At 45.5% G+C, this 24,899-nt stretch overlaps 1 protein-coding gene and 1 pseudogene across 1 annotated transcript in view; both read right to left on the bottom strand.

The window, feature by feature from the left end:
* RAB7A (RAB7A, member RAS oncogene family) overlaps nucleotides 1-24,447 on the bottom strand; it is a 106,679-nt gene extending 82,232 nt beyond the window's left edge. The window contains exon 1 of the mRNA XM_068557476.1: nucleotides 24,328-24,447. The gene's annotated coding sequence lies outside the window, so the exon portion shown is untranslated. The remainder of the gene's footprint in view (nucleotides 1-24,327) is intronic.
* LOC137773322 (26S proteasome regulatory subunit 4 pseudogene) lies at nucleotides 16,093-17,308 on the bottom strand (annotated as a pseudogene).
* Nucleotides 24,448-24,899: the final 452 nt, after the last annotated feature.

Here is a 24,899-nt window from a genome sequence, read left to right as displayed (position 1 = left end):
ATTTCGTCTTACTCAGGAACCCGGGCCGATGGCGCCAGCCTCCACCACCGCAGACCACCCGCTGCTGTGTTCGTTCCAGGGCGCAAGTGTGGAAACTCCTGCTCACCTCTTCAAGGCCTCTGCTCACATGTAAAACATGATGTCTCCGTTCATGTTTCCTTAGACAAAGCCTATCACCTGGTCACAACAACTTCCATGAGGCAGGGAAGCATGATCTTACCATGACCCTGAAAGGATGATAGTCTGAGTATTAATGAACAGCATTGAATATTTGGACAGTATTTGAATATTAATGACCATTATCACACCGGTGGACATTTCTCTCCCACTGACTGCACTAGTGAGCAACCTAAAAGGCCAGGACTCTATTCCATCCTTGGAAGAAACAAGGCAAACAGAACACAAACTGTTACGTAAAACTTTCAAAATAACCTAATACAGGTATTCCCCACTTTTTGAAAGTTCACTTTATGCCACTTCGCTTTTACGGAAGACCTACGTTAGTACCTGTTTTCACTAACCAAAAGATCTCTAAAGAGGATTTTCACTTTTACGAAAAAAAGGCAAAAAGCAGAAATAGTATTCATCGTGTGTTCTGCAGCAAGCTGTTACAGAGGCAGTGCACGCTCTGAGCAGGAGTGGTCCCGCCAAGCTCCTTCCCCCGGGAAACACACTCAGCACCTCAGCGTCAAGCCGCCACAAGCTTTAAACTGTGTCTGCAAGCATCTTATCCTGATTTATTCTGTGCATCTGTGAGCAAGATGTGTCCTAAGGTAACTGCTCCTTCGCTTTCTGCCATTTGGCTTATGAAAGGTTTCTTAGGAACGCTTTACTTTCGGATAGTGGGGGAAAGCTGTTATTAAGAATGCTGAGAGAGTAGCCTCATTTTCCTTCTCCGTGTTCTCTGGAGGTATCTCAAGTGTGGGACCGTTATCTGGATCATCTGTCTCTCTGCCCTTTCATTAAACCAGGCACCAGGATCCACCCATCTGGCGTCCTATTCCTCTCCTGGGTTCATCCTTTGTTCCATCCCAACGCCTGACCTTGCATCCCATACAGCACCCACCACGATTCCACCGCCCTACTGGGGCCTGGCCTCCACTCTGCCTCAGGGATCTTTCTTTACTTTCAATGTTTCAGCCGAATGGAACTCAATAATTAAACATCGCGATAACAATTAATTTGATACTCAAAACAGAGACTCCAAAGAACTAACTGTTTTGAGTTTTCCTTTCCAGGCTTTGTCCAGATGCAGATGGAATTTTTATGCAATAATATTAGTACACAGACTTCTTTTTTTTTTTTTTTTGGCTGCACCGCGTGGCTTGTGAGATTTTAGTTCCCCGATCAGGGATGGAACCCAGGCCGTTGGCAATGAGAGCACGGAGTCCTAACCACTGGACTGCCAGGAAATTCCCTATGGACCATTTTCATACTGCCTATTTTACCTAATGTTATACCAAATGCACTTATGTTACCAAACGGTTCCTAAGCATCCTAAAGTCAGCTATCACTTTCACTTTTTCTCTGATTATGTAAACAACATATTCATTACTGAACATTTTAGAAAAATCAGGCATCTGTGAATAGGAAAATGAGGCACCAACAATCATCCCACCTAGAGACAACTGGTAAAACAATATGTGGTATATACATCATTTGTGTCTTTTGTCTATGTTTGATATAACACACTGCAGTAGTTACCTTCAGAAAATATCAAAATCACCTTAAAACTTAGCAGCTGAAAATGACAAGCCTTTATTATCTCATGGTTTCTGAGGGTCGGGAGTCCAGGGGTAACTTGGCTGCGTGTATGTGGAGGCAGTGGACGTGCTGGCTGAAGCTACAGTCACCTCAAGGCTTGACGGGGGAAGGACCCAGCTGGATGCCGACTCTCGCGGCTGTTGGCAGGCGTAGGTCTGCACTGGCTTGTCTGAGACGGCAGTTCCTCCCCACCCGGGAGCTCCACAGAGCTGCTCAGGGCCTGGAGCCACTTCCCCAGAAGGAGGGATGCGTGTGAGAGGAAGGGTGATGGAGAGACTCCATCTTTTTAGAACTTAGTATCAAAAGCGACATTTCATCACTTCTGCTGTGTTGTTTGCTGCAAGTGAGCGCCTAAATCTGGCCCGCACCAAAGACCAAGGGATACACAAGGAGATGAAAATCACTGGGGGTCATTTTAGAGGCTGCCTTCCTACCACTTATATGAAACATTATTTTGTAACCTACTTATTTTTCACTTATTTGAGATATAGTTCATATTCCACAAAACTTACCATTCACCAATTTTAAAGTGTACAACTCAGTGGTTTTTCGTATATTCACAGGGTTGTGGAAATAGCACCACTTACTCCAGGGCATTTTCATGACCCCATAAAGAAACTCCATGCCATTCGTAGCCACTCCCCATGCCCTCTTTCCCAGCCCCGGAGACCAGTGATCTACTTTCTGTCTCTATGGATTTGCCTATTCTGAATACTGCACATAAATGCATATATGCAGTTATCTGGATATTACATATATGGATACATATGAGTTGCATATATATGCGGCCTTGTGTTTTGGCTTCTGAGCAATAATGTTTTCAAGGTTCATCCGTATTGTAGTGTGTCGTCAGTGCTCATTCCTCTCTATGGCCAAGAAAGATTCCACTGTATGGAGAGACACATTTTGTTTATCCATTCATCAGTTGATGGATATTTGTTCTCTTTTTTGGCTATTAGGAATCATGCTGCTACTAATACTCACGTACACATTTCTGTGAACCTATGTTTTCAACTCTCTTGGGTATAAACCTGGCTGGTCATACAGTAACTCTACGTATAATTTTTTGAGGAACTGTCAAACTATTTTCCAAAGCTGCTGCATCATTTTACATTCCCATTGGCAGTGTATGAGAGTTCTGATTTCCTGATATCCTGGACAATGCTTGTCATTGCCCATTTTTCTTTTCCTGTACTCATCCTAGTGGGTGTGAAGTGGTTTCTCATTGTGGATTTGATCTGCATTTTCCTAGTGACTAATAAAGTTTGTATATTTTCATGTGCTTATTGAACTTTTGTATACCTTCTCTGGAGAAACGTCCATTCAAATCCTTTGTCCATTTTTCAATTGGGTTGTCTTATTATTGTGTTTTTTATATATTCTGGGTAATACATCCTTAGCAGATATATGATTTGCAAATATTTTCTTCCATTCTGTGGATTTTTTCACTTTCTTGAAAGTGTTCTTTGACACATGAAAGTTTTAAAATTTGATTAAATCCCATTAATTTTTTTCCTTGGTTGCTTGCGGTTTAGATGTCATAGCTAAGAAACCATTGTGTACTCTAAGGTCATAAGTATTTGCATCTACGTTTTCTTCTTTGTTTTTTTTGGCCGCGCAGCTTGCAGGATCCCAGCCACCCGACCAGGGACTGAACCTGGGCCCTCAGCAGTGAAAGCGTGGAGTCCCAACCACTGGACTGCCAGGGAATTCCCACATTTTCTTATAAAAGTTTTACAGTTTTAGCGGTTACATTTGGGCCTTTGATCAATTTGAATTAACTTCTGTATATGGTATCGTTAGGGATCCAACTTCATTCTTTTGCAGTGGTCCCAGTACCATTTGTTGAAAAGAATATTCTGATCCCATTAAATGAGCTTGTCACCCTAATTGAAATCAACTGCCTGTAGATGTATGGGTTTATTTCTGGACTCTCTAATCTGTTCCATTAATCCACATGTCTATCCTGATGCCAGTACCACATTGTCTGGATTACTGTTACGCTGCAGTAGTTCTGAAATTGGGGAGTGTGAGGTCCTCCAACTTTGTCCTTATTTTCCAAGGTTGTTTTGACTATTCTGGGTCCCTTGCATTTCCAAGTAGTTAGGATCAGCTTGTCAGTGTCTGCCAAAAAAAAAAAAAAAAAAAAAAAAAGGCAGCTGGGTTTTGATACAAATTGCATTGTATCTATAGATCACTTTGGAGTGGATTATCATCTTAACAATATTATGTCTTCCAATCTACGAATGCAAGGTGTGTTTCCATTTATTTAGATCTTCTTTAATTTCTTTCAACAATGTTTTGAACTTTTCAGTGTATAAATCTTGCACTTTTGTTAAATTTATTCTTAAGTATTTTATCCTTTTCAATCTATTACAAATGGAATTTTCTTAATTTCGTTTTCAGATTCTTCATTGCTAGTGCACAGATATAAAACTTCTTTGTATATTTATCTTGTATCTAGCACCCTTGCTAAGCTTGTTTATTAGCACTGTATGTTGTGTGTGTGTGTATTTATTCCTTAGGAGTTTCTATATGTAAGATCATGTCATCTTTCTTTCCAATCTGAATGCCTTTTATGTCATTTTCTTGCCTAACTGCCCTGGCAAGAACTTCCAGAACAATGCTGAAAGGAAGTAATGAAAGCAGACATCCTTGTCTTATTCCTAATCTCAGGGAAAACTTCTTATTCTTTCACCATTAAATATGATGTTAGCCATGGATTTTTCTTAGATGCCTTTTATCCATTTGAGGAAGTTCTCTTTGGTTCTTATTTTGTTAAGTGGTTTTTAAAAATCATATAGAGTACTGGATTTTGTCAAATGCTTTTTCTACATCTACTGAGATGCTCATGTGTTTTTTTCCCATTTTGTTCAATTAATATGGTATATTACATTAATTGATTTCCATATGTTCAACCAGCTTTGCATCCTGAGATAAATCCCAGTTGGTCACGGTGTATAATCCTTTTTATATGCTACTGGATTCAGTTTGCTAGTATTTTGTTCAGGACTTCTGTATCTACGGTCACAAAACATACTGGCCGGTAGTTTTCTTTTCTTGTGATGTCTTTGTCTAGTTTCGGTGTCAGGGTAATTCTGACTTCAGAAAATGAGTTGGGAAGTGTTCTCATAATTTTTGGTGAAAACTGGACATTTTAAATAGTTGAATGTACAGCTCTAGAAATAAGATTTTCTCTGTCCCCAAGGTCTGTTGTCATTACTGCTTGTCGTGGTAGTTAAGTAACTACCCTGAACTAATTCTATAGTGTCTGTATTCTTTGTCACATAAGGTCACTGAAGTCTCTATTCAGTTAAGTTAATGGTCAGCTAATGACAGGACACAGATTTCTTTAAATGCCTGGAACAAATAAAACTCCCATTCTTTGCCAAGGGGCTGTGAGTGTGGCTAGGACAGACTTTCAGGGTGCAGACAGGCAGTTTACAACTCCACCTTAGACTTCATTTCCTGCGTGGGCAATGCTTCAAGGTCAATGCTTCTTGGCCATCTGTATGTCTTCTTTGGAGAAACGTCTATTTAGGTCTTCTGTCCATTTTTTGATTGGGTTATTTGTTTTTCTAAGGTTGAGCTGCATGAGCTGTTTATATATTTTGGAGACTAATCCTTTGTCCGTTGATTTGTTTGCAAATATTTTCTCCCATTCTGAGGGTTGTCTTTTCGTCTTGTTTGTAGTTTCCTTTGCTGTGCAAAAGCTTTTAAGTTTCATTAGGTCCCATTTGTTTATTTTCGTTTTTATTTCCATTACTCTAGGAGGTGCATCAAAAAAGATCTTGGTGTGATTTATGTCAAAGAGTGTTCTTCCTATGTTTTCCTCTAAGAGTTTTATGTTGTCCAGTCTTACATTTAGGTCTCTAATCCACTCTGAGTTTATTTTTGTATATGGTGTTAGAGAGTGTTCTAATTTCATTCTTTTACATGTAGCTGTCCAGTTTTCCCAGCACCACTTATTGAAGAGACTGTCTTTTCTCCATTGTATATCCTTGACTCCTTTGTCATAGATTAGTTGACCATAGGTGCGTGGGTTTATCTCTGAGCGTTCTATCCTGTTTCACTGATCTATATTTGTCTTTGTGCCAAGACCATATTGTCCTGATTATTGTAGCTTTGTAGTATAGTCCGAAGTCAGGGAGTCTGATTCCTCCAGCTCCGTTTTTTTCCCTCAACACTGCTTTGGCTATTCGGGGTCTTTTGTGTCTCCATACAAATTTTAAGATTTTTTGCTCTAGTTCTGTAAAAAATGCCATTGGTAATTTGATAGGCATTGCATTGAATCTGTAGTGTTCACCCTTATTCTTGAATAAATGCTCTCCAGCTTGTTTCAAGACTTTGGCTAGTTTCCACACTTCTCAAAAAGTTGATTCTGACAATTCTTGCCAATTTTCTGGTTGACTTTACGGAGGAAGCAATTTCTGTAATCCTCACACCACCATTTTCACTCACACCTACTTGTGTTGAAACTTGAAACTAAACCTTGAAATTTTTCAAATATGACTAATTATTCCAAAGTATGATCTTCTCATGACTGATTAGCATTCCATTCTATGAATACATTATTGTTTACTTAACAGCCACCTCCCAACTGGTAGACATTAGGTGGTGGAAGGCTCCAGGGACATGCAGGAACCAGCTTGTGCTGACTCTGAAGAGCCACTTGTGTACATCTCTTCCCAATTCCCTCCTTCAGTAAAGTTCCATTGGTAGCTTGAAATCAGCCATGGTGGAAACGCTTACACCACAGAAACTGGCAAAATTACAAAATATTTCCCCCCACCCACAAATGACAGGCAGCTTTTAAGCATTTAACTGCACATCACTGGGTGCAGATATCATAACAGAGAGCCATAATAGGACCATGTGTTTTTTTTGTTTTATTTTGTTTTGGCTGCGTGGCATGTGGGATCTTATTTCCCCGATCAGGGACTGAACTTGTGCCCTGCAGTGGAAGTGCAGAGTCTTAACCACTGGACCACTAAGGAAGCCTAGGACCCCGTTTTATTAATTTGTGTATCCTTAAGACTCAGCAGGAGGCCTAGTACACAGTAGGTGATCAGAACTTTTTTGTTCTTTTCGTGTACACACTTCCTGACATAGGTGGATTCCCAGTTTGAACCTTATTTTATAATCTTCCTTGATTTAGCATAACTTCAAAGCATATTATACTTAACACATAATTGTCATTATTTTAATGGCTGCAATTCTCCTTTGACTAAATGAATAATTATTTCTTTATTCCCTCCCATGTCGATTTATTATTACTTCATTTCCAGTATTTCATGGTGATGAACATCTCCATGAAATGAGCTTTTTGTATCTTGTTGAAACTCCTTTAAAGCTGGGAACAGGCTACCTTGCCAAAAGAACACCTGAGACAGAGTAAAAAACACACATGACCTCCTAGATCATTAATTCTTTTACACAGTAAATGTCTTTTCTGGGCCCAACTCCCTATTACAGGGACTCAGGAAGAACACACCTGCACCACACATTCACAAACAGGTACTACATTTAGGATTTTAATGCTGTGTACAGATTAAGTCGTATCTGCAAGACAGCGGTGCTCATCATATAACTGCATAGTTGCAAACCAGGAATAATCAGGATGTACTTTCAGCTGCTCGAATAGAACCAGAACACTTGTGCACTTGACAGGTTTCTTTCTCATCTATTAATAGCCCAGCTTTGCAGTATCAAGGAGCCAGGCTGCAAATATACATACTGTTGCTCAACTGTCCCTGGGGTGCCCCGGTCTGCGTGGCCCAATGTGGCTGACTGCCTATTGGAAAAGGCCTCTTCCCTTTCAGGGGACCTGAAGTGCACAGAGCACTTGGTCCCACACCCCATAGCCCAGGCTTAACCATATGGCTCACACAGCTGCAAGGGAATCTGGGAAATGTAGCATTTGATCTGGCTGACCATATATCCAGCTAAAAACTGAGGGTCATGATAACATGAAAAGTAGAGAAATGATTTGGGGCAAAATTAGCATTCTCTCCTACAGTTTCCAATACCTTCTAAAAATGAATTAATACTTTTTTTCTGTACTTATTTTAAAAATACCCCAGTTATATTGCATCATCATTTTTATGTTAAAAGCGTTAGGTTGGTAAACTGAAACCTTTACACTGTACCAGAAAACGTGCTACCCTGTTTCAGTCTTCTTCTTTTTATATGCCAGGAGCTAAAAGGAATTGGCTCAGACCTTGCTCAGATGTGTAAACAAAGACAGGTGAGACCTAGTCTCTGCCTTCCAGGTCTGGTGTGGGAGACAAACATGTAAATAAATCATTACAGAAGGAAAACACAAAAAGTTATAGAAGCCGAGAACCAAACTTCTCCCAGGAGGAAAGAGAAAGCTTCTAAGAAGAGGAAATCCAAATTCATCCAGAAAAAAACAAGAGCCTTCTGGACAATGGGAAAATCTTGAGCAAAGGCACTGAACGTTTGAGGCACACCAGCAACACAGGGTGTTTGAGGCACACTGAACACAGGGTGGATGGTGGCTAGAGACGATGCTGGGCCCAGGTCTTGGAGGGGAAGGCGCCTCACTTGTCCGACTGTGGTGGTATGTGAACTGGCTCTCATCATCCGTTTCAACTTCCTCTTGTGCCTTCACAGGCTGCTGAGGCCAGAAAGCTGAAAACTACATTTCCCTGTCTTCCTTGCAGCTAGAATTCTGGATGAGTTAGCTCCACCAGTTAAGTGCACTGATGCAGCTAGGAGTGAGGTCGTGGCCATCTTTTTGCTTCTATGGTTGCTACTGCTGGCTAGCACAGCCAGGGAAACACTATGTTTCAGCAGCAATTCAGATTTTTTAAAAAAATAAATTTATTTATTTTATTCATTTTATTTTTAGCTGCATTGGGTCTTCGTTGCTGCGCATGGGCTTCCTCTAGTTGTGGTGAGTGGGGGCTACTCTTCATTGCGGTGCGTGGGCTTCTCATTGCAGTGGCTTCTCATGTTGCAGAGCATGGGCTCTAGGCACGCAGGCTTCAGTAGTTGTGGCACACAGGCTCAGTAGTTGTGGCTGGCGGGCTCTAGAGCACAGGCTCAGTAGTTGTGGCGCATGGGCTTCGTTGCTCTGCAGCATGTGGGATCTTCCCAGACCAGGGCTCGAACCTGTGTCCCCTGCACTGGCAGGCGGGTTCTTAACCACTGCACCACCAGGGAAGCCCAGCAATTCAGTTTTGTGTGAACTAAGAGGCTGAGAGAGCTGCAGCCATGGCAGAGGCTCCCTTATATCTGGAACATAGCTCCAGTGATGCCCCCTTTTCCTGATTGTGGGAGAGGCTGCAGCTCCCCTAGTAGGCCAGTTCTGCTGTGTTGTTCTGGATGCATTCTTGAAGGCCCACTCAGAGACATTCCTTGAGGCCCTCCAATGACTTTGTAAGCATCTAACGCCCTGGATTAAATCCCTTTCTGATTAAAATTGGTAGAATGGCTTGTTTCCTCTAACTGAACTCTGATTAATGCAGAGGCTTGCCATTAAAACTGACTATTCAACCGCATTCCACCTAAAATGTGGCTCATGTCCAGGCTCTGGCTTACATTCTGGAGAGCCTCTTCTTGTTATGCCCAAGAAGAAGCATGGACACCCCCACCACCACCAAAAAGCTCCCCTGATCTGGCCTGCCTCAGTGGAGAACAGACCACTTCTGAGAGCAGCTGAGGGCAAGCACAGACACAGCCTTCGCTGCAGGGATCCTGCTTCTGACAGATCTGTCCTCCTTCCACACCCAAAGGTAAGGGCTGTACAATCCTAGCCACTGCTCAGGCCAACTGAGTGTCTGCAACAACACATGGAAGGAGTTAATATACCTATCATCATAGAGATTTGGGTCCTCCTTCATTTCCCTACAAACAAAGCCATGAAGTTAAATGGGAGACTCTGGGGAGAGGGTGGGGGAGGGGGACTGCTGGTGGTGTGGAAGCAGAAGAGCAGGGCCATCACTCTGCACCCATTACCTGACTGTGGTACACACGGGAACATTTTAAATTTTAATCATTGTCTACTTATTTTAAGGTAGAGTAGGAAAATGTTACATGTGAAACAAACCCAATTTCATGAGCAGTATCTCTTCAGGACATGTTTAAAAGGCAAACCAATCGGGGGGATAATTAGGTAAGTAATAGTAGAACTGGCATGAAGATATGGCCAAAATCATGCAGGTGGCATGCCAATTCCTAAGATTTGGAAACCCCACTGCAAGATGACATTTGGTCCCTGTGACAACAGTAGGAGTTGCTTAATTTTTGCCTCCACTTTAGAATGGAGAGGATCAGAAAATTGAAATGACCTGTCAGTGTCACATGGCTGCTAGTGGTCAGTGACAAAGTTGGGATTCATTCCCGGCTGGTATGGTCTTCACCCCACTCCCACCCCCACCCCCACCTTATACAGACTCCGAAAGCCACCAGTAAGCATAACTTTGGAGAAGTGAAGAACTCTTCCAGTCTACTTCCTCCTGGCGGCCGTGGTCATCCATCAGGATCCCGGCTCCGCTCTGATGGGGCTGGTGTGCTGCAGGGAGAGCTCAGGAGGTGTGGCCTGGACATCCGAGCAGGCTGCCTCCTCCAGGGTGCAGGCTGGAAGGAAGCAGCCGCCTTCAGGTTCAGGGCAGAGGCGGTGGGGCGGCCCTTGCTGGATCTCTCATGCTTCTTCTTGGCCTCCTCTCTGGGCTGCAATTGATATCCCAGGAAAACAAACGAGAAAGTGCAGCTGGGATGGTGTGGGGGGTTGGGATGCTGCCTGGGCACAGGCTGAGAGTCCCTTCTCAAAAGCCGGTGATTCATGTGGCCCAGGTCTCAGGGTCAGAGCTGTTCTAGCCAGCCCTCCTGAGGGGCCAGTGGCCATTGGTGTGCCTCCTGTGCCCAAGGCTCCAACGCTGTCCAGGGCACCAGCTGTGGGCCTCAGAAGCCAACCAGCAAGGAAGGCGAAGGTCTTCTGGGCACGGCTGCAGCTCACTGCTCTTCTGCAACCCAAACAACTTCCATTTCATCTGTTTTACATTCTAAAAACAGTTTGAGGGGGAATTCCCTGGAGGTCCAGTGGTTAGGACTTTGTGCTTCCACTGCAGGGGGCCCAGTTTCGATCCCTAGTAGGGGAACTAAGATCCCGCAAGCCGCATGGTGTGGCCTAAAAACAAAAGACAACAGTTTGAGAACCACTGCCTTAGCATCTCCTAGGCCTCAGGTTTGAAGAACCGTGCACAGGGCCCACGCTGCCTCTGAAGATATCCAGGGCAGAAATGGATGGGATAGAGGAGTGATGGCAAGTGATGACCGAGGGGCCTGGGGAACCAGGTGAGCAGGAAGGACAGTGGGTTCCAGACGCTGGCCTTTACCAAACCCTCTTGTAAAGTGCTTCCTTGTCAATCCTGCCTAGCTTAAAAATACACGTTGGGAGAATGCCTGGGTAGCTCAGTTGGTAGAGCAACAGACTTTTTTTTTTTTTTGGCCAGCCATGTGGCTTGTGCGATCTTAGTTCCCCCACCAGGGACTGAATCTGGGGCCATGGCAGTGAAAGTACCGAGTCCTAACCACTGGACCACCAGGGAACTCCCCTAGAGCATCAGACTTTTTTTTTTTTTGGAATATTTATTTATTTATTTGGCTGCGCTGGGTCTTAGTTGCAGCACGTGGGATCTTTGTTGCTATGTGTGGGATCTTCTTTTTTAGTTGTGGTATGCGAACTCTTAGTTTCAGTATGTGGGATCTAGTTCCCTGACAAGGGATTGAACCTGGGCCCCCTGCATTGGGAGCGCGAAGTCTTAGCCACTGGACCACCAAGGAAGTCTCCTAGAGCATCAGACTTTTAATCTGAGGGCCCAGTGTTCAAGTCCCTGTTCAGGTGCAAAACAATAAAATAAATAAAATTTTAAAAATAAATAAAAATAAATAACCAATTAAAATAATAAAATTTATAAACAACCTAAATGCCCATTGACAGATGAATGAATAAAGATGTGGTCGGGACTTCCCTGGCAGTCCAGTGGTTAAGACTCTGCACTTCCACTGCAGGGGGCACGGGTTCAATCCCTGGTGGGGGAACTAAGATGTCGCATGCCACGCAGCGCAGCCAAATAAATAAATAAATGACGTGGTACATACGGACAATGGAGTACTACTCAGCCATCAAAAATAACAGAATAATGTCATTTGCAGCAATATGGATGCAACTAGAGATTATCAGACTAGGTGAAGTAAGTCAGATGGAGAGAGACTGGTGGACCGCCACTGTAACCAAATGGTCTCACGTAACATTGGCAACATCGGCATAAAGTAACACCACGGACCTCTTGACAAGACGAACAGAGACGGACCCAATATCACATACAGTATTTGCCAAAATTGCAAAGCCTGCATGTAATAAGAAGGAAACATCAGGCAGACCCAAACTGAGGGACAGTCTACAAAATAACTGGCCTATGCTCTTAAAAAACCTCAAGGTCGGGGCTTCCCTGGTGGTGCAGTGGTTGAGAATCTGCCTGCCAATGCAGGGGACACGGGTTCGAGCCCTGGTCTGGGAAGATCCCACATGCCGCGGAGCGACTAGGCCTGTGAGCCACAATTGCTGAGCCTGCGCGTCTGGAGCCTGTGCTCCGCAACAAGAGAGGCTGCGATAGTGAGAGGCCCGTGCACCGCGATGAAGAGTGGCCTCCGCTTGCCGCAACTAGAGAAAGCCCTCGCACAGAAACGAAGACCCAACACAGCCATAAATTAAATAAATAAATAAAATAAATAAAAATAAAAAAATAAACAGGAGCTGTTGTTTAAAAAAAAAAAAAAAGGCCATCTTAACCATTTCTAAGTGCACAGGTCAGTGATATTAAGTACATTCTCACTGTCGTGCGACCATTGCCACCATCCATTGCGTAACTTCTTCATCATCCTGCACTGAAACTGTCCCCATTAAACATGAACTCCTCAATCCCCGCCGCCACCCCCAGCCCCTGGGGCCACTGCTCTACTTCCATCTCTAAGACTACTCTAGAGATCTCACAAAAAGTGGCATCACACAATATTTGTCTTTTGTCCTTCTGGCTTACTTCACTTAACGTAATTTCCTCAAAGTTCACCTATGTTGTGGAGTACGTCAGAATTTACTTGCTCTTTACAGATGAATAATATTCAATTGTGTGCGTGGATAGGCAGCGTTTTGCTTTCTATTCATTGTCCACTGAAGGGTATTTGCCGTGTTCCCACCTTTTGGCTACTGTGAATAATACTGCTGTGTGGGGCTTCCCTGGTGGAGCAGTGGTTAGAATCCTCCTGCCGATGCAGGGGACACGGGTTCGAGCCCTGGTCTGGGAAGATCCCACATGCCGCGGAGCAACTGAGCCCGTGCACCACAACTACTGAGCTTGTGCTCTAGAGTCTGCAAGCCACAACTACTGAGCCTGCGCTCTACAGCCCGTGAGCCACAACTACTGAAGCCCGTGCACCTAGAGCCCGTGCTCCACTACAAGAGAAGCCACCACAATGAGAAGCCCGTGCACCGCAACGAAGAGTAGCCCCTGCTCGCCGCAACTAGAAAAAGTCCGCGCGCAGCAACGAAGACCCAACACAGCCAAAAAGAAAAATAAATAAATTTAGAAAAAAAAAAATACTGTGGTGAACGTTGTTGTACAAATACCAGTTTGAGTACCTGCTTCCAGTTCTTTTGGGAATATGCCCAGAAATGGAATTGCTGGATCATATGGAGATTCTATGTTTCTTTTTTTTTTTTTAAAGCAACCTCCATACTGTTTTCCACAGCAGCTGCACCATTTTACATTCCCACTAGAAGTGTGTAAGGGTTCCAATTTCTGCTTTTTTGATGATTCCTAATGGGTGTGAAGTGTTATCTTATTGTGGTTTTGATTTCTATTCCTTAATGATCAGTGATGTTGAGCATCTTTTCATGTGTTTATTGGTCATTTGGATAACTCCTCTGGTGAAATATCTTTTCAAGTCCTTTGGGCATTCTATTTAAAATTCATTTTTTAAATTGTGGTAAAATATTCATAACAAAATTAACTATTTTTCAGTGTACCAGTGGCATTAAATACATTCATATTTTTGTGCAACTCTTACCCATTTTTGAATCGGGTTGTTTGGTACTGCTGAATTTTAGTAGTTCTTTATATATTCTGGGTATTAATTCCTTATCAGATATGTGATTTGCAAATATTTTTTCCCACTTTATACGTTGCCTTTTTACTCTGTTGATTGTATTCTTTGATGCACAAACATTTTAAATTTTGATGAAGTCCGACTTATTTTTTCTGTCATTGCCTGTGTCTTTGGTGTCACATCCACAAAATCACTGCCAAAACCCATGTCATGAAGCTTTTGCCCTATATTTTGTTCTAAGAGTTTTACGGTTTTAGCTCTTACATTTAGGTCTTTGATCCACAGCATGCAGAGTTCATAACTTGTTAAATCAAAGCAATCTTTTTTTAAATTAATTAATTAATTTATTTATTTTTGGCTGTGTTGGGTCTTCACTGCAGTGCGCAGGCTTCTCATTGTCGTGGCTTCTCTTGTGGAGCACGGGCTCTAGGCATGCAGGCTTCAGTAGTTGTGGCACACGGGCTCAGTAGTTGTGGCTTGTGGGCTCTAGAGCTCAGGCTCAGTAGTTGTGGCACACGGGCTTAGTAGCTCCGCGGCATGTGGGATCTTCCCAGGCCAGGGATCGAACCCGTGTCCCCTGTATTGGCAGGCAGATTCTTAACCACTGCTCCACCAGGGAAGTCCTCAAAGCGATCTTTAAAATGTAAATGCCATCACGTCCGCTCACAAATCTGCAGAGGTTTTCATCTCACTCGAATTAAGAATCATTACCTTATCCTAGCCTACGGGGCTCCACCTGATGTGATTTACACTCCTCTGACTTCACACGACTCTAGGTGCACTGGCCACACCGTGCTGCCCCTCCCATGTGCCGAGCACATGACCACTGCAGGGCATCTGTGCTTGCTGGCCCCTCTTCAGGGAGATCCCTGATCGCACGACTCCTCGATGAGGTTGCTCCCGACCACCTTCATCTCTACGCCAACCCCGAGTTTGTTTTCTTATTAGCATGTATCACTGCTATCATTGTTCCTTCTGTTCCCCAGGAGACTATAAACTCTAGGAAGGCAAAGGTCAAGAACACATGGATGCTCAGAATAAAGCTTTAAGTGGTGGCCAGTGGATGAGAGCTTTCTAGATCAGATCCTTAAAATCAGGCTGCACCCCCTTTATCCCTCCCTCCTTCCACCGGCTGGAACCAAATGTGTGGCAACCAGTTGTAGACTATTTAGATGATGGAAACTCCTTAGAGATGACCAAGCAACAAGACAGGTGGAACTTGGGTGCCTGGTGATTTTGGGAGTCGGTGCTGTTGAGAAAGCTTGGGCTTCTTTTTTCCTTTTGAGGAAGAGCACACTTTATTGGAAAGAGAGCACTGCATGTGACCAACAGATGAAGGCAGCTCAACAGGCATCCTGACCACCATGCTCGAGAAGACACACAGGGTGCTTTGCTGAAAAAGATCAACGGGAACATGGATTCCTCTGGGCAACCTCCCCAACCTTATCCCTCCCAGGAGGACTCCCAGCCATTTCCTCGAAGGCAACCATGATTCACTAGAGAGAGAGCCCTCAGGGGTGCCTTCTTGTTTACGTTATTTTATTTTTTTAAAGATTTTTTTTTTTTAATGTGGACCATTTTTTAAAAAGTCTTTATTGAATTTGTTACAATTTCTGTTTTATGTTTTGGTTTTTTGGCCACGAGGCATGTGGGATCTTAGCTCCCCAACCAGGGATCGAATCTGTACCCCTTGCACTGGAAAGTGAAGTCTTAACCACTGGTCTGCCAGGGAAGTCCCCGCCTTATCTATCTATCTATCTACCTATCTATCTATCTATCTATCTATGTACCTATCTATCCATCTATCCATCTATCTATCTATGTTTGGTTGCGTTGGGTCTTCGTTGCTGTGCATGGGCTTTCACTAGTTGCAGTGAGCGGGGGCTACTCTGTGTTGCGGTGTGCGGGCTTCACATTGTCATGGCTTCTCTTGTTGCAGAGCACGGGCTCTAGGAGCGCAGGCTTCAGTAGCTGTGGCACGTGGGCTCAGCAGTTGTGGCTCGTGGGCTCTAGAGCACAGGCTCAGTAGTTGTGGCGCATGGGCTTAGTTGCTCCGCGTCATGTGGGATCTTCCCGGGCCAGGGCTCGAACCCGTGTCCCTTGCACTGGCAGGCAGATTCTTAACCACTGTACCACCAGGGAAGCCCCTGCCTTCTTTTTTATAAAGAAAAATTTCCTCAGATTTTAAAAAAGTCTTCATTTGTTACTTCTATGTCCTCTCAAGGTCACCAGACTCGCTTTGGTATAGAGTGCCTTGATGTCGGCACCAGACAGGTCATCTTCGGCAACAGTCAGGTGGTCTGGGACTACATCATCGGTCAGCTTCATCCTGTTGTATGAATAGTGCTCCTCAGTTCTTTACTCAGGCAGAGGAGTTCGATCCCCTTGTTCACCTGGCCTGGTCTCGTCAGGGCCGGATCCAAAGTTTCTATTCAGTTTGTGGCCGTGCTAACTTTCACATCTCCCCTTGAATCAAATCCATGCAGCTGGTTCAACAGATCCAACTTCACTGTCTGAATTTCTCTCTCACCACCGGCATTTGAGTCACATCTTCTTGTCCCTATGGCATCACTTTCATCCATGAGGAGGATGGATGGTGCATATTCTTCAGCCACTTGAAACAATCCCTGGATGAGTTTGGCCCATCACTAGGTGCTTCTGAGTAAGTTCAGAGCCAACTGCCCTCCAGAAAGTGGCGAGGTTTGATGTACTCTTATTGCTTTGGCTGGTGAGGTCTCACCTGTGTTGGGTTGACCACACAGAATGAGTGACTTCACACTCATCTCCTCTTAATATTCAGGATGAGACAGAGGAAGCGCTGCAGACTCCTTAACCTCCCGGATTCGGCTGTCCACCCCCCAGTATCAGTGTAGGTCTGCTGGGGGACCTTTCCCACCTTCACCATTGTGACCTGGGGCTCCGTGTCACCCATCAGCACACCTACCATGGCATGCACCTGTGGGTGAGCAGGGCCAAGCAGCCTGGTTTCCGCAGCACCTTGTCTACAAGTGAAAGAAAGCTGTCGCGCTGCTCTGAGCTGACAGGTACAGATGTGACGGTGGGATGCACAACAATCACGTTTCCACGCTTCCTGCCGACACCGCCGTCCCCTCAGATCACCCACCTTTGATCTCTCCTCCTCTTGCTTTTCCTCTAAAGCCTTCACTTTTCTCTGAATTCTAATGAGTCCTTCCACCAGAGAACATAGTCTTTAATTCTCTCCAACCTGAATAATTTTAACTGGCACTGAGTGTGAGGGGGCACCGGGGACAGTTTGCTGGCAGCATCTGGTCCCTATTTCCTTTTCCTTTTTCCCACTCTATAGGTACAGGAGGGTCATATTTCTTTTTCTTGTCTTTGTAATCCTTTTGCCACCTACAAGACCATGACCACCACTCTGACTTTGACCCATCATGCTTTGGCCACTGGAGCCACCAAGATTGGACTTTTATGTGGAGACACACTTTCACCTTAACAAAGTCACGGTTATTTTGCATCTCCGTCACAGCAGCTGTATCTATTTCTTAACTCTGAGCTTTCTCACCAGTGCGCCTCAGTGAGGAGAAAGGAGTGTCTTGGGGGTAGTGAGGAGTGTCAACCAAAAGAGGCTACAACTGTGACCAAAGACCTCCCTCTCTTACTCATCTCAGTGTATTCCTCATCCTAGAACGGGGGATGGAAAACAAACACTGCTCTTACTGCTGCATATATGCATATAATTTCAACTATTGATAAAAATACATATACCCGGGACTTCCCTGGTGGTGCAGTGGTTAAGAATCTGCATGCCAGCGCAGGGACACAGGTTCGAGCCCTGGTCCCAGAAGATCCCACATGACACGGAGCAGCTAAGCCCGTGCACCACAACTACTGAGCCTGCGCTCTAGAGCCCGTGAGCCAAAACTACTGAGCCCGTGTGCCACAACTACTGAAGCCCGCATGCCTAGAGCCCGTGCTCCACAACAAGAGAAGCCACTGCAGTGAGAAGCCTGTGCACCACAATGAAGAGTAGTCCCTGCTCGCTGCAACTAGAAAAAGTCCGCGCGCAGCAACGAAGACCCAACACAGCCCAAAAACACAAACAAACAAAAAAACCATATACCTATGCACAGAAAAAAGACTAGAAGGAAATACTTCAACACATTAAGGGTGAGGATTCTGTTGCAAGATTCCAGGTAAGAAACCTAAGTACCAAGAAAGAGAAAGGAATGCTGAAAATGACCAGAAGCTTTCTAGATTAGGAAACTGAAATGATGCAATTACCATCAAAGTCATTAAATCCGCCACTCTTACTACATGATAGTAAAAAAGATATATTTAACAAATCCATCCTGAATTCAGATATAACTTTTTTTTTTTTTTGCCGCGCCACACGACTTGTGGGATTAGTTGCCCGACCAGGGATCAAACCCAGGCCCTTGGCAGTGAAAGCGCGGAGTCCCAACCACTGGACTGCCAGGGAAGTCCCCAACTTTTCTTTTAAAGATTTAAAGAGAGAGTATGGCTCGTTTTGTGTTTCCTGAAACACGTACCATGCAACAATTCCTGAGACATGACCACTGTAAAAAGGGTTCTGTGGACGCACAGTGCTCTCCCTGGAATTTGAGAGGCTCTGAGAAATCCTGCAGTTAGGCAACACGGTTACTGTTGCTTAAGGAAGCTTTTTTTTAAGATTTTTAAAAAATACATTTATTTATTTATTTTTGGCTGCGTTGGGTCTTCGTTGCTGCGCGCGGGCTTTCTCTACTTGCGGCGAGCGGGGGCTACTCTTCGTTGCGGTGCGCAGGCTTCTCATTGCAGTGGCTTCTCTTGTTGCAGAGCACGGGCTCTAGGCGCGCGGGCTTCAGTAGTTGTGGCTCACGGGCTCTAGAGTGCAGGCTCAGTAGCTGTGGCGCACGGGCTTAGTTGCTCCGCAACATGTGGGATCTTCCTGGACCTGGGATCGAACCCGTGTCCCCTGCACTGGCAGGCGGATTCTTAACCACTGCGCCACCAGGGAGGTCCCAAGGAAGCTTTATTGTGACAGACACCACTGCTCACATGTCCAGCCTCCCCTTGGTTCCTAGAATGTAAGCCTGATTTGTTCAGGGCAACAATGCGCCCAGCTAAAGAACTCCGTTTCTCAGCAGGCCCTGCAGCTAGAGGTGGCCAGGTGACAGGACTCCAGGCAACGAGGGGGAAGCTGCTGGGTGGGGCTTCCTGAGCAGCTCATAACAAGAAAGCTGACTGAGCAGGCAAGTATACTTTGCCGTCTTCCCTTCCCCTTCATCCTGCCTGGAGTCATCTTGTGACCCTGAGGTGACAAGCATGAGGATGGAAACCACAGGGTAAGGATGAGTGAGCAAAAGGACAAAAGTAGCTTCGGCCTCTGATGGCTTCATGCATCGACTGTACTTCTCAGAACTTCTCGATCCATGAGAAAAGGGAAATCTATGCTCAGCTAATGCACTATGGGTTGGGTTTTCTATCAAAAGATAGGAGTCTGGGTCATGATGGTCCCATGGGGCAGCCACTCTAGCAGAAATCTAAACTTCTTTTACAAAAGAGAAGAATGAAGCCCTAATTTGTTCATCACTTGTAGCAGAGACAAGTAACATGCATTATTCTGCATTATTCCTGGGTAAGAAAGGAGAGAACAGTCACGCTTTGGAGATGCTGAGTGTGAGGTGCCAGTGGGATAGACAAACACAGAGAAGCAGGAGAGAGCAGGAGGTGTGGGTCTGGAGCTTGGGGAAAAGAGCCGGGCTAGAAAAGGACAGGTCAGGGACTTCCCTGGTGGCGCACTGGCTAAGAATCCGCCTGTCAATGCAGGGGACACGGGTTCGAGCCCTGGTCTGGGAAGATCCCACATGCCGCACAGCAACTAAGTCCGTGCGTCACAACTACTGAGCCCGCGCTCTAGAGCCCATGAGCCACAACTACTGAAGCCCACACACCTAGAGCCCGTGCTCCGCAACAAGAGAAGCCACCGCAATGAGAAGCCTGCACACCTCCACGAAGAGTAGCCCCTGATCGCCATAACTAGAGAAAGCCCGTGCACAGCGACAAAGAGCCAAAACACAGCCAAAAGTAAATAATTAAAAAAAAAAAAAAAAAAAAAGACAGGTCATAAGACTTCAGGGTGGACACTTCAGAGTCCCTCACTGCTGGTCTCAGGTGGGGCACAAACACATTCTGACCATCTGTGAGGAACAGAGCAGGGGTCAGGTTTGGACTACAAATGAGGAAGAGCTTGTCACGGTCAGAGCTGTCCAAGAAAGGAACAGGCCCCCTCGTCAGGGAGCACTCCACTCCTTGAGCAGTGCAAGCAGAGACTGGGTGCTGGAGAAGCAGGGAGAGGTCCCGAGCAGCGGGAAGTGGGTTCCGTGACTGTTAAGGATCTTTCAAACCTTGAGCTGCTGATATTCTAAGCATCTGATTTGGGTCTGAAGTGTGACGTTATCAACCTTGGAAAAAGAACCCACCCAACAGTGAGACCAGGAGTCGCGGGCCCCCATCCTTGCCCTGATGCTATGGTCTTTCATAGAAGCCAGGGGCCATTTGGATGGTACTCAATTTCATGCAAGGTCTCAGACGTTTCTATTGACAAGTATTAGATAACTGCTAGACTCAAGATTTTTATTTAACTACGTACTGATGTTTTTTTCTCCACAGTTATTAAACTGATACATGCACAAAACAACAATAACAGTGACAACAACAAAAAAACTTGGGAAATTCAAGAAAACACCAAGGGAGGGGGAAATATGTAATTCTACCACCCAGAGATAACCACGATTAGCAATTTTAACATAAAAATATCATGTCTTTTTTGTGTGCATAAAATTTTCCTCAAAGCTGTGTTTTACTTTACATGCTATTTTGATGTCTTTGTTTTTTCCAACTTATTTTTATATAAACTTACAAAAAAGTTGCAAGGATAGTAAAAAGAACCCCTGTGAATCCCTGTGTACCCTTCACCCAGATATGCTCCTTCCTTTTAATGGCCAGGTGAGCCCTTTATCCACGTGACTCCACTGTCCCCAAAACATACCCTGAGATGAATACTCTCATTACCCACGCCTCACACATGAATACGTTAGGCCTTAGTTAGGGGCTTCCAATATTTCACTTCACAGTCCTTTGTTAAAGGTCTTTGGTTCCTATCTTTGTGCACCTATTCCTTAGGTTTTCGATGCCATCTCTAAATAAGATTATCCACAAAATGCCCCAAACCCACTGGCAGGGCAGAAGGGAATCCACGATCATCACAGTACCTTAAACCTGTGTCCCATCACCAGGCCACGTCATGGCCCATGATGCACAATGACTAACTACATCTTTTAAATCTTCTAATGACCTTGTAAACAGCTTAATAGTGCATTTTTTATGATTCAGAATTACTTTGTCAAATGCAACTATATGAAACACACTCTACTCTCTATAATCCTATCAGATATTACTTCATGCTAAAATGCGTACGCACCCATGTTCATAGCAGCATTATTCACAACAGCCAAAAGGTAGACACAACCCAGGTGTCCACTGACAGATGAAGAAACAAGATGTGGTGTCAGGGTGGAAAAATTTTCTTTCCACCCTTCTAGGTTCTTTGGCTGGTCTAATGGTTCAACTAACATAAGACAGATTAACAGGAGAAAAACAGACTTAATTTCATATGTACGGGAGCCCCATAAAAATATGAGACCCAAAGGCAGTCAGGCAATTGAGGCTTATCTGCATCCCTGATCTAGGAAAGGGATGGAAGCTGGGGCTGCAGAGGCGAGGAGGGCCATTCACAGCACCTGAGAAGAGCGGATGTCTGGTGATTAGATGTCTGCCCTGCCACGCAGGTTAAGTCTTTAACATAAAAAAGTCATCTCTGGTAATTGCTTTCTTTAGGGGCTGGCCTCTTATTTAAATTCTTTTAGGCTGATAAAGAAGAGGTAAAAATTTTTCCTGAAACTTCTGGGTCTTGATAGCCTTTGGCTCAAAATAATTCACATGACAAGGTGGCACATTTGGGGTAGCATATTCTGCTCCCCTTCAGTGCTATACACACACAAGAGAATATTAATCTGCCTTTAAAGGGAAGGAAATTCTAACACACGCTACAGTGGGTGAAACTTGAGGACATTACGCTCAGTGAAATAAGCCAGTCACAAAAATATACTCTGACTCCTCTTATATGAGGTCCCTGGAGAAGTCAACTTCACAGAGACAGAAAGCAGAATGGTGGCTGCCAGGGACTCAGGGGAGGGAAAAATGGAGAGGTATTGTTTAATGGGTACAGAGTTTCATCTTTTTGTAAAATGAAAAGACTTCTGGAGATTGCTTACACAACAGTGTGAATGTACTTAACGCCACTGAAATGTACACTTAAAAATATTAAGATGCTGAGTTCTACATTATGTGTACATTACCACTATTAAACTAAAAGAAAAATTTTAAACATAGCAGTACGTGTTTCATATTAAATGAGCAAAGAAATATGAGCAATGAGCCGCAGAAATGGAGGCTGACGCCTCTGAAAGGCATTGGGAGACGCTCCGAAGAGGCGCCTGTGAGCAAGGCGGCGTCTCCGCAAACGGCCTGCAGACCATATCCGCATTCTCCCGCTGGAGACGGGAAGCCGGGGGCCCTGAAGCCAGCAGACCTGCTGGCCCCCACTTCTCCTTGCAGGCTTCCTGTGTTAACTGTCACCCTGTGGCCGCCTGCTCCTTACCCTCCGGAGAAATTCTCCTGCTTCTGAGTGCAGTATTAGTTCCTTAGCCCTGAGGTTGAAATACTGCAGAACTAGAGACCACTACTGAGTGCCTGCTGTATGCCCTGCGCAAGGTGCTTTACATACATTGTCTCTGATCATTTTCACGGTGACCCTATGAAAGAGGTCTTGTGATTCTCGTCTTACTCATGAGGAGACTGAAGTCTGGAAAGGTTAGGTAACTTACTCAACGATACACAGTAAGGAGCTAAGTTCTTTGCATTATATGGCCTCTAAGATGATAAAAATAAAAGTAAGATCCATAGGGCAACTAGCATATTTTTAAAGCCCCTATAAGGTCCCAGAGGCAAAAATGGATCAAGCAACTCAGGGTTGCCCCCAAACAGTAAATGCTCTTTCCTGAGCATTTAGCACAGCTTAGGAACTTGGCTAACTCTAGTTCCATCACCAGAGCTATGGCATTATGTGTATACCATAGGCCCGAGTGGTACGTGCAAGGGTGTCCACTTGTCCAGCACCCGCACACTGGGAAAGCTCAAGAATGGTCAGTTGCTTCAGGAAGGAGGACGTTGCTCTCACATTCAAAAAGGTGATTCCCAAAACCAATACCCGTTCTGAAACTGCTACTACTTTATTTTTTAAACATTAAGAAGACATTTCGGGATGATTTTAAGGCAGAACTTGCTTCAGTTTCTAAGTCAATGTGCCATTGTGTTCCATGGTACTAACCCTAAAAACACAGGGAGATATACCAGCAACAGAACCTACTGAAAATGTGTGCTTGTAGCAGAAAGGCATTTATTCATTCATCCATTCATTCAACAAACGGTCTCGAGCGCCTCCTGTTTGCCCGGCTCCTCCTCCCCCCCTCAAAAACAAAAACAAAAACAAGAACAAAAATCTCGCTTTCAAGACTCAGGTCGTCTCATCGATTCGAAACCTTTGCATCAAGTATTGATACTACAGTACTGACCTTTAAAATTTTATCCTCACAAATTCAATCTCATGAATCTATTAACCACCGTGGTTCCAGCTGAAAAAACCTACTTTTTTTTAACGTTGCCTTCTCGCTTTATGATGTGATAACCTCATAAAAAGACTTTGTGTATTTAGATCACACACTCAAATCTCCCCAAACTTGTTTCCCCCGCCCCTGTCCCCGTCCTCCCATCTCTGCTGCCTTCCTCGCCGCCCGTTTCGGCCCTTCGGCTGGGACTCTGCCTGTGCGAGCTCGTGGGCATCTCTACCCTCGTGGGTCTTTCTAAAAAACACCCAAAACCCGCCAACAATGCACATCCTCACACGTTTTTCCGCGCTTTGCTTTTGTCACTTAGTGTCTCCTGGGGTTGGGTCCACATTAGTGTAGGAACCGTACTGCGGTTTCTAGCGACGGCAGGTCACTCCTCTGAAAGGAGAGACTAACTCATGTCACCTGGTTATTCCTGGTTTCGTGGTCAAGACAAGAAGGTCAGCCTTCGTGTCCACGCGAGGCAGCTGAGGGCACCGGTACCCCTCCCTAAACGGCCGAGAGGGAACCCCTAACGTGGCCGCGAGGCACTGTCGGCCCAAAGCCGAGCCCGGGAAGGTCCGGGAGCCGCAAAGACCGCCCCACCGCGGCAGAGCACGAGCGCCCTGCGCCGGCGGCCGGGCCACGGGCCACGCCGCACGCTCGCCTCCACTTCCGGCCACGCAGTGGGGGCCGCCGTCTTGTGCTTTCGGCCACCTACCCGACGACAAAGACGCCGGGAAACTCCGCGGGATCCGTCTTTCGCGAGGAGCCTGCTACAATCCCCGCGTGTCCCAGAAACAGGCCAGCCTCTCAGCGTGCCGTACCGCCACACGGGAAGCCGCCATCTTGTACATCTTGTACGGCAAAGCCCTCCATTTCCGGGACCGGCCGCTGACTTGACCCGTGAGGCGCGAGCCAACAAAGGTGGCGTGAGCGCCCTCTGGCGGCGGCGCCGGAGTAGCGCCGGCAGCTTTGACCTGCGGGGAATTCTGCTTCCGGGTCTCCTGGGGGTGGGGCGTTGACGTGAGCGCCGAGCAGGGTCGCGGCTGGGGTGGCACCCGAGCGTGCGCAACGGCGATGGCGTGGGGCTGCGGGCGGGGATCGCGTGGGTTGAGGGTCTGCGTGGTCTGTTACCTCGGCCCCTCCCGGGAGGCCCGTGCTATTGTTACCATTTACGGGTGAGAACACGCGCCCTCCTTGCCCACTCTGCTAAACCCCGGTGAAGATGGCTTGGAGATCCGTCCCCCCTTTTTGTAAAATGGGTAACATTACTTAATGGGGGGTTATTGC

Source organism: Eschrichtius robustus, chromosome 12 (assembly GCF_028021215.1).
Source record: "Eschrichtius robustus isolate mEscRob2 chromosome 12, mEscRob2.pri, whole genome shotgun sequence".
Classification (NCBI taxonomy): domain Eukaryota; kingdom Metazoa; phylum Chordata; class Mammalia; order Artiodactyla; family Eschrichtiidae; genus Eschrichtius; species Eschrichtius robustus.
Note: the sequence above shows the minus strand (reverse complement) of the source record. Positions and strands in the feature narration are given on the sequence as shown.